The sequence below is a fragment of the Lytechinus variegatus genome, chromosome 17, assembly GCF_018143015.1.
Source record: "Lytechinus variegatus isolate NC3 chromosome 17, Lvar_3.0, whole genome shotgun sequence".
NCBI lineage: Eukaryota > Metazoa > Echinodermata > Echinoidea > Temnopleuroida > Toxopneustidae > Lytechinus > Lytechinus variegatus.
Window position 1 is genome coordinate 702,890 of NC_054756.1, and position 8,663 is coordinate 711,552.

General features: G+C 34.2%; 1 protein-coding gene across 4 annotated transcripts in view; it reads right to left on the reverse strand.

Annotated features, from left to right (window-relative positions):
* LOC121431041 (zinc finger protein 493-like) overlaps positions 1–2,743 on the reverse strand; it is a 57,287-nt gene extending 54,544 nt beyond the window's left edge. For 3 of the 4 annotated variants that reach the window (XR_005972094.1, XM_041628508.1, XM_041628507.1), the window contains exon 1: positions 2,618–2,743. The gene's annotated coding sequence lies outside the window, so the exon portion shown is untranslated. The remainder of the gene's footprint in view (positions 1–2,617) is intronic. The other variant, XM_041628509.1, reaches the window with a different exon arrangement.
* Between the last annotated feature and the right edge of the window lie 5,920 nt (positions 2,744–8,663).

Below are 8,663 nucleotides of genomic sequence, written 5' to 3' on the forward strand. Positions count from 1 at the left end.
AATCCGTCAAAATATCAAAATGCGTGATTTTCGACAGTCTTTCAGATTTTACGCTAAAAATGATACTTTCACGCAAAAGTGCACTTGGCATCCGCCCGTACGCTATTCCTCAGTATTTCCGCAAGACTTTTAGCTGGGATGCAAGAAATTGACAAATTGTGCTATCCAATCAAAAACTCGCTTTATTATGGACTTATCATACATTTAAATAAAAACTCGCTTTGGTATGTACTTATACATGTAATTATGTACATAATGTACGGTATTTTCAATTTTTCTTTCAAAATGCGCACCTGGTAAACTGCACATTGTCTCCTTTCGGATAAAGTAAAATGAGATATCTTCCATCTTACTTGAAAATTCTTTTAATATTTGTGGAACTAGAACATTTACTATACATTCGATGGATAAACGCATTTAAATCGAAGAATTTATGTTGCGTAAAAAAACTTCAAACTATTGATAGTTTTCACAAACTTTTATTTCGAGGAAATCGCGGTTTTATGTTTCCCTGTGCCATATGTGTGTGTGTAATATTCAAATTTGAAATGCATATTTAGTAGACTTATAATTTGAAACTCTGAATAAAAGTAGTTTCATATCAAAGATAATCAAAAATATGATGACAATCCGTCAAAATATCAAAATGCGTGATTTTCGACAGTCTTTCAGATTTTACGCTAAAAATGACATTTTCACGCAAAATTGCGCTTGGCATCCGGCCATACGCTATTCCTGGGTATTTTTGCAAAACTCTTAGCTGGGATGCCAAGCATTAGCAAGCATTAACAAATTTTGCCGTCCAAAGTATAAAAAATCGTTTTGGCCGGTCTACTACTATATTGGAGAGCCTCCCTCATGCCCATATTAATTGGCCGTGCGCATCTACTGTCCATGATACTGATAGTCCTACCTGTGGGAAATCCACAGGCTGTGGATTTCCCACAGGTAGGATGGTTGCAGTGCACAAGTCGTGTGTAAATGCACGGTGGACTCTAGACCAAAAGCTTCGGTCTCTGTTTTGTTGGTTGTTCAGCTGAACTTCGTTGGCTTCACTCACCAAATACAGAGACCGAAGTTCTAGCGCGATCTGTACAGGGGACTCAACGGCCATATGTTTATGTACTTAAGATTGGATAAATCGAGGAAGTGAATTTGCACGACAGCCGAGGTAAGCTCTGTTTTTGTTCTTTTTAACTTCATTTTTCTCTGTTTTTTTGGCAATTGATGCCGAGAGGGAATATAAATTTGCACTCTGGTCACTATAATTTTCGAAATTTTTATTCATTATAAAGACAAAAATTGAAAAGCCCCGACGGGGGGATTTTGCATTGCAAGTCCCCTATGGCTATGGCCCTAATGGTGGCTGCACGATAGCGAGCCGTCTGTGTACGAGGAGAAATATTAAAAAAAATGTTAAAAAACTCCTCGAAACAGACGGCTGCCAGCTGTCTAGGTGGACTCCACCTCGAGCGTAGTTCGTGCAGGCTCCACTCCACGCTACTCACGCTAGTGAAGTTGAGTGGAGCCTGCACAAACTTCACCCGAGGCCGAGGTACCGTCCCGGTACGTAGTCTACTCCTAGTCTTGAGGACGCAATGATGATGATTTTTTTAGATATGTCATATATTTCTTCATCATTGACGTCTTGACACTCTCCATAGTGCCTTCAGCGAACGACCAAAACAAAGATGGATTCCCCCCAAAAATCCATCCTTTTAAACCGAAGTGAAGAGCATTCATTTAATTTTATCAATTCTTACACCTTCCTACTCCTAATGCGTAGGAAGGTTTTAAATATTACTATTTAAAAATGTAAAAAAATGAAGATTTCTTACCTAACTGATGCCGCGTAGACCCCTCGTTCCACATGTAAACAACGGAAATACAATAGCGTCGACCCTTGAACCGCTTATGTATGACGTACTTCTGGAAAGCAATGCCGTCTCAACGAACAATTTAGAGATAAAAAATCTTATTTAACAAATATTAAAATTTATTTCGTGATCATAAATAATTCATATCAATATATATAAATTATTTATGATCACAAAATAAATTTTAATATTTGTTAAATAAGATTTTTTATCTCTAAATTGTTCGTTAAGACGGCATTGCTTTCCAGAAGTACGTCATACATAAGCAGTTCAAGGGTCGACGCTATTGTATTTCCGTTGTTTACATGTGGAACGAGGGGCTACGCGGCATCAGTTAGGTAAGAAATCTTCATTTTTTTACATTTTTAAATAGTAATATTTAAAACCTTCCTACGCATTAGGCGTAGGAAAGGAAGGTGTAAGAATTAATAAAATTAAATGAATGCTCTTCACTTCGGTTTAAAAGGATGGATTTTGGGGGGTATCCATCTTTGTTTTGGTCGTTCGCTGAAGGCACTATGGAGAGAGTGTCAAGACGTCAATGATGAAGAAATATATGACATATCTAAAAAAATCATCATCATTGACATTGCGTCCTCAAGACTAGTCTACTCCTGCCTCCTGGACGCGCCTGGGCCCGGGCTGGGCTCGGCCGCTTCGCCGTCCTGACTGAGCTCCCTGGCCTTGGTTACACAATTATGTTCTCTAATTGTTGTCCTAGGCCTAATTGTTCTACTCACTAACTGTCTGACTTCAGTTCATCTGAGTTCTGATCCAAACCGAGAACTTACCGGAATAGTAGGGGTAGTTGATCCACAGTCCAAAAATCGGCATATCTTATAATTAAAGTTAAATATTGGACAGGTGCGCGTGTACATATCATGCGCATGCGACTAACTAAGGCCGGTGAGGGCGGCGTAAATTAGAGCGAATCGCGACTCGTACTCGTATCCCAGAGCTTTCAACATCAATGCACCTAACATTTACTTGGAATTGTTTGGAATTATTTAAAAGAAATTTATCATCAGAGAAATGCATGGTGAAAACCAAATAATTCAATTGTAACAATACCTTTGTCAAAGGTAGCTAGGACCTTTCATTTTAAGGAAAAATTATGAGGTCAACATTCAAATTAAACAGTTGACACAGATGGTAAAATGAGAACAGGATATTTTATCTTTCGAAAAGATTTAAATGTAAATGAATTGGTATAACAAGATGCCAATTGAGTTGAAGAATCGCAGAACACCCTCGAACTTGGAGAGGCGACACATGGCACGATAATATTGATTTTTCTAACCGCCTATTTTGATATAAATATAACAAGAATGTGCTTTCCTTCTCAGTGTGTCGTCAAAAAATATACAAGATTCATTTGCTTTATTTTAAAGGACAAGTCCCCCAACAAAAAGTAAGATAAAAATCCAACAAGCATTACACTGAAAATTTCATCAAAATCACATGTAAAATAAGAAAGTAATGATATTTTAAAGTTTTGCTTAACGCAAGACAGTTATTTATGCACATCCTGGTGGGTATATGCAAATGAGGAGACTGGTGACGTCATCCTTTCTTTTGTATTTTATTATGTGAAAAAGCGAATATTCTATTTTTCTCCTCATTGTCAAGTGAAACAACGTATAATTTCTCCCTAAACATATGGAATTAGCATTGTTTAAAGCTATATGCTTAAGTCAAGTTGGTCCTTCTTGTCAAATCTGTAAAAAAGGAGATAGATCAAACAATAAGAAACAAAAGTGAGGGACATCTTTGACTTGCTCATTGGAGTTGTGCATATCATTGTTTTGTGAAAAATGAGCAAAACTAAGTGTCATAACTTTTTATATTTTGCATCCAATTTTGATGAAATTTTCAATGTTTTCTTTTTGCTAGTATGAATTTTCTCTATTTATATCAATATTTATTTTCTGGGGTGGACTTCACCTTTAATTTCAATTGGTAAATTGAGAGTTTAGAAAATACTGCTGACGTAAAGTCGTTTAAATATTCATATTAAGTGTGTTACTGAATCAAACTACGTCAAGGTGTCGGTTTCTTACGATAATGTGCATTTCTTATGCTTATTAAATTAGTAAATATGTAATCTGAATTTATTCAAAACTTCGAATGATATGAACAGTACGATTAAAAACAAGACACTACTGAGACATTAAAGAAGTCAAGAAGTCAAAAAAGTCAAATGGCACTGACAAGTTTATTATTATTTTTGACATCCCTTATAACTTGAAATACAAGTATTGCTCCATTCAGAAGTACAATATAAGAAGTGTTTAACAAAGCTAGAATTCGGTAAATTTTTGTTCACTCTTTTAGACTTTTTCAAGCCAGTCGAATGTGCTTCAAAATATGCTTCTGTTATCGAACAAAACATTAACTGTAATATTAAGTATCATTTACAGCTCATTGATCTTCGATCTTCCCGGCCAGGTATAGTGTTTTGCATAGTCCGAGAAATCTTGAACGATCCTCGTACACTGTTAGAAAATTTATCCTTAAAATAAATTGAAGTTCCTGAAGCAGAGTCTCGAGAACACCTGTAATCTTACCAGATTGTGTAATCTTACAGGAAATTGGTATATGGTGTATTGAATCTTACCAATTTTCTTAAATAAAACACCCTTTTCCCCTTTGTAAACAGCCTGTTAAATTGCAGAAATTTTTCAATTTACAAAATGATTCTGTAATTGCTTTCTGCAAAATATTTTTTTCCGGTAATTTTTTTTTAACAGTGTCCGCTTCGTTCTAAATCCTATAAAGCCAACAGTAATGCACTAGAATATTTTATTTTGGTATAGTGCCTGTCGTATTTTTTTTTCTGTTCTCTGGCGTTTTTGACAATTTTCTACCCGTAGACTTGAAGACTTTGAATCAAGTTATCTCCCCCCAAAGAATCGCCTCAATTTGAAAAAAAATAGGGGGGAAAATCGTTCTTACGCTGACGAGTTTTGCTTTTCCACATTATGTCATATCTTTGAAATTTGTGTTTTTGAATAGTCATGACTCATGAGGTATATATAGCCTTTGACGGGAAACCCTCTTACGCAAGGAAGAAAATGTCGTGGAAAAAAGTTAAATTTCGCATGCAAGCTATAGCAGCATAACCTTTTGACAAGGCCCGATAACTGAACCAGTTCGTGGTTACTTCTTGACTATTTTGGTCAACTGACCTTTCATTTCTTTCACGTTCATTATGATAGGCAGATTTCAAAGCAAGATATTACGTAAGCTTGCCTTACATAGCAGGATGAAGATATTGAATAGAGCAGGTGACTAGAATAGCACACCAATGACGCTTGAGGAAGGTATTGTTGCATTCCTACTTTGAATGCATATCAAAGCATGTTGTACAATGTACTTGACAAACTGTGAAATACCAGTCGTTCGTGGACGCACTGTTGTTTTTTGTGGATGTAAAAGAAAACCACAATTTAAAAGAATATAATCAAGACATCAAGTTTGGTGCTTAACTCATTAGATTTTAAACCACTGTCACTTAGTACAAATGACCCTCCTCTGATCATGCGTAGAATCTTTTGATCATGCGCAGAAAGGAACTACGAACTGGCTTACTATTGTGATATGGACTGAGTGGAAATTATAGGGACCATTGACATGATTGAGAGATCTGTAATAGGCCTGGGTGAATGCACTCCATTTTGAATTCTGGCAGAGACAATTATTTGTAAAGTATGCCCGACGGAAAGAAAATCGTTTAAATATAAGTTTAAAGCCAAACTCATTTATGTTATATAACAGCCCATTCGAAGATCTGCAAATCGTAGCAAATTGGACTGCCCTGACCGTGCCCTGAATACTTTGCCGAGATACTTTGACACAAATATGCTTTCCATGTTTACCATGAACGCGGTAAAATGAATGGGTGAACGCAGGACACAGATGGATATTTTTGCACATACCCAGGAATTTTCCACCTATTATATAATATGTATTATATATATATATATTTATATATACATATATATATATATATATATATAGTAAAATTCAATTCAATTTATTTATATTCTTCAACACAATACAAATACACAATACAATTCTTTGAGGAATCCACACTCAACAAGCCCTGCTTTTTAGTGGATCCCTCCATTTCCTCAACATTTATTTAAATAGTAAAGATGAATAAAATAAATCATATGCAAAACTCTTTAACATGAATAGTCTGCAGATTATCTAGTTCATCGTAAATATCATTATTATTATGATTATATTGTTTCGTGTCTATTGTATATATTTACTTATATATGCTACATTGTCATACTGTATATACTTGCATATTCATTTATATCTTTGTAATGATTTCTTTTGCTGTTAAAATTGATTTGAGTTGAAATGAAATAAACCAAACTGAAACTGAACTGAGATTGGCTGATCTTGAGTCGATTTCGCCTGTGTGTCACTGTCAAACGAAATTCAAAGATGTCATCGAATTATCAACGCAATGATTTGAGGCAGTTTAGCACGCATATTCTAGAATCTTGAAAATTGCAATTCCCGATAGTATTGTTTATGATTACCACTGATTTAAATAGAAGAAAAATATAAACTCCTAGTGGTCTTTGATTTGTTAAAGATTTCAGTTGTGAAAGTCATTAGAGAGAAGGTGCACCTAGACACTATGGACATTTTTTTAAATTAGGGTTCATACATGTGTTGTTGTTTTATCCATTCGTAGGATTTTTAATAGTTTTGTTATTGACAGGTTGCCTTTATGAAAATATGTTTACAATCTTTTCTTCAGTGTTGATCATTACATGAAGTATTCGATTATCATAATGTCATGTAAAGTATGTTTTGGGCCATTTCCATTTTTCATAATAGATGAAGATATTTAAAGCTCAAGTAATCCCTTCTTGTATGCCCTTCGGAAATCACTCTTAATTTAAATGTAATTTATATATTCAATAATATCTGATGTCTATTTTCATTTGTAATTCATGTTCAATTCAGTTTTGTACTGAGAGACGTGCTGTATTTGATGAAATCCATTTTTATCCGATATATTCAAAGGACCGATACAAGATATGGGCAGGCCTATGACTAGCTGTCCTTGACTTTTGTATGACCTGCCCCCCCCAAAAAAAAAATATATATATATAGCAGTTTTCATATTGGGGGGAGGGGTATTATTGAATTTTGTAATTTTAGGAATTTAATCTGTCGTCAGCCAATTGCAATCTTTCTTTGTAACTTGCCAGAATGAATATGTGCATAAGACCGTATAATGTATCCTGATTGATATTCTAGCACTGTCGTTTTTATACGTTTAAAAAAAAAGCATAATATTATACATCATACATGTATATGTTATTACTTTGTAACACTTTGTCGTCGGAATTTTGTCACGTATTCATTTCTCACATTAAAACCAGTCAAATGAATTCAACTCTCATATCATTATAAACAGCTAAAATAAACAGTTACATGCCGAAAGAAAATAAATAAAAGCATGAACAAAATTCAACATTGAATAAATGATATACATATTCAAAAAAAGATTCAAATATAAATTACCATGCATGTCAAATTTAAATTAATATAATCAATATAATTAAATATAATTAAATCAATGTAATTATATATCATGAGAAGAATGGAGGGGTCCACTGAAAATCAAAGCTTGTACAATGTGGACCCCTCAAAAAGCTAGGATAGAATGAATATCGAAATATACGTAAAGGAATTGGAAGTGAATGAAGTAAAAGAAGTCAATGAAAAGAACAATGGTAGGCGTGACCCCAGAGCTATCTGCCCTTTGGCATGTTTGGAATTGTTCAAATAGGCCCATATACTTAAAGGTCAAGTTCACCTCAGAAAAATGTTGATTTGAATCAATAGAGAAAAATCACACAAGCACACTGCTGAAAATTTCATCAAAATCGGATGTAAAATAAGAAAGAGATGACATTTCAAAGTTTCGCTTATTTTCAACAAAATAGTTATATGAACGAGCCAGTTAAATCCAAATGAGAGTCGATGATGTCACTCACTCACTATTTCTTTTGTTTTTTATTGTTTGAATTATACAATATTTCAATTTTTACGAATTTGACAATTAGGACCTCCTTGCCTACATGACAATGACGAGGAAATAAAAATATTTCATATAATAAAATACAAAAGAAATAGTGAGTGATGTCATCAACTCCCCCATTTGGATGTAACTGGCTCGTTCATATTAACTATTTTGTTGAAAATAAGCGAAATTTTTTAAAATGCCATAATTTTCTTATTTTAAATCTGATTTTGATGAAATTTTTAGTATTACGCTCCGAGTGTATGCAAAGACCTACTTTGATAAACCAGGTTATACACAATGACCTCAATAGGTGTTACTATTTCAGGCAATTTATGTATGAATAAGGTTTATCCAGGGTTGAATAAAATAAAATCATGCAATTTCGGGGGAAAATTCATTTAGGGTCAAAGGGCACATGTATATTCTATACTGCAGTCACTTTTTTTTTGGGGGGGGGAAATAATTTTCAGTAGTTTTTATCTAATTTGCTTCAAAGTGTCAATTTTGAAGGTGTACAAATAATATTGTTTGATACTATTTTGATTAGGTATTACGCCTCCATACTTTTGAGATTCCATGGACTTGGCCCGTATTCTGAAGTCAGGTTTAACTTAAACTCAGATTTAAAGTTGTGGTTTAAGTATGGGAAGCCAAAGTATCATTTTAGTAAGTTGAACGTTTCTCATGTTTACTTAATTTACTCTTTCCTGATTCATTGATGAGTGATT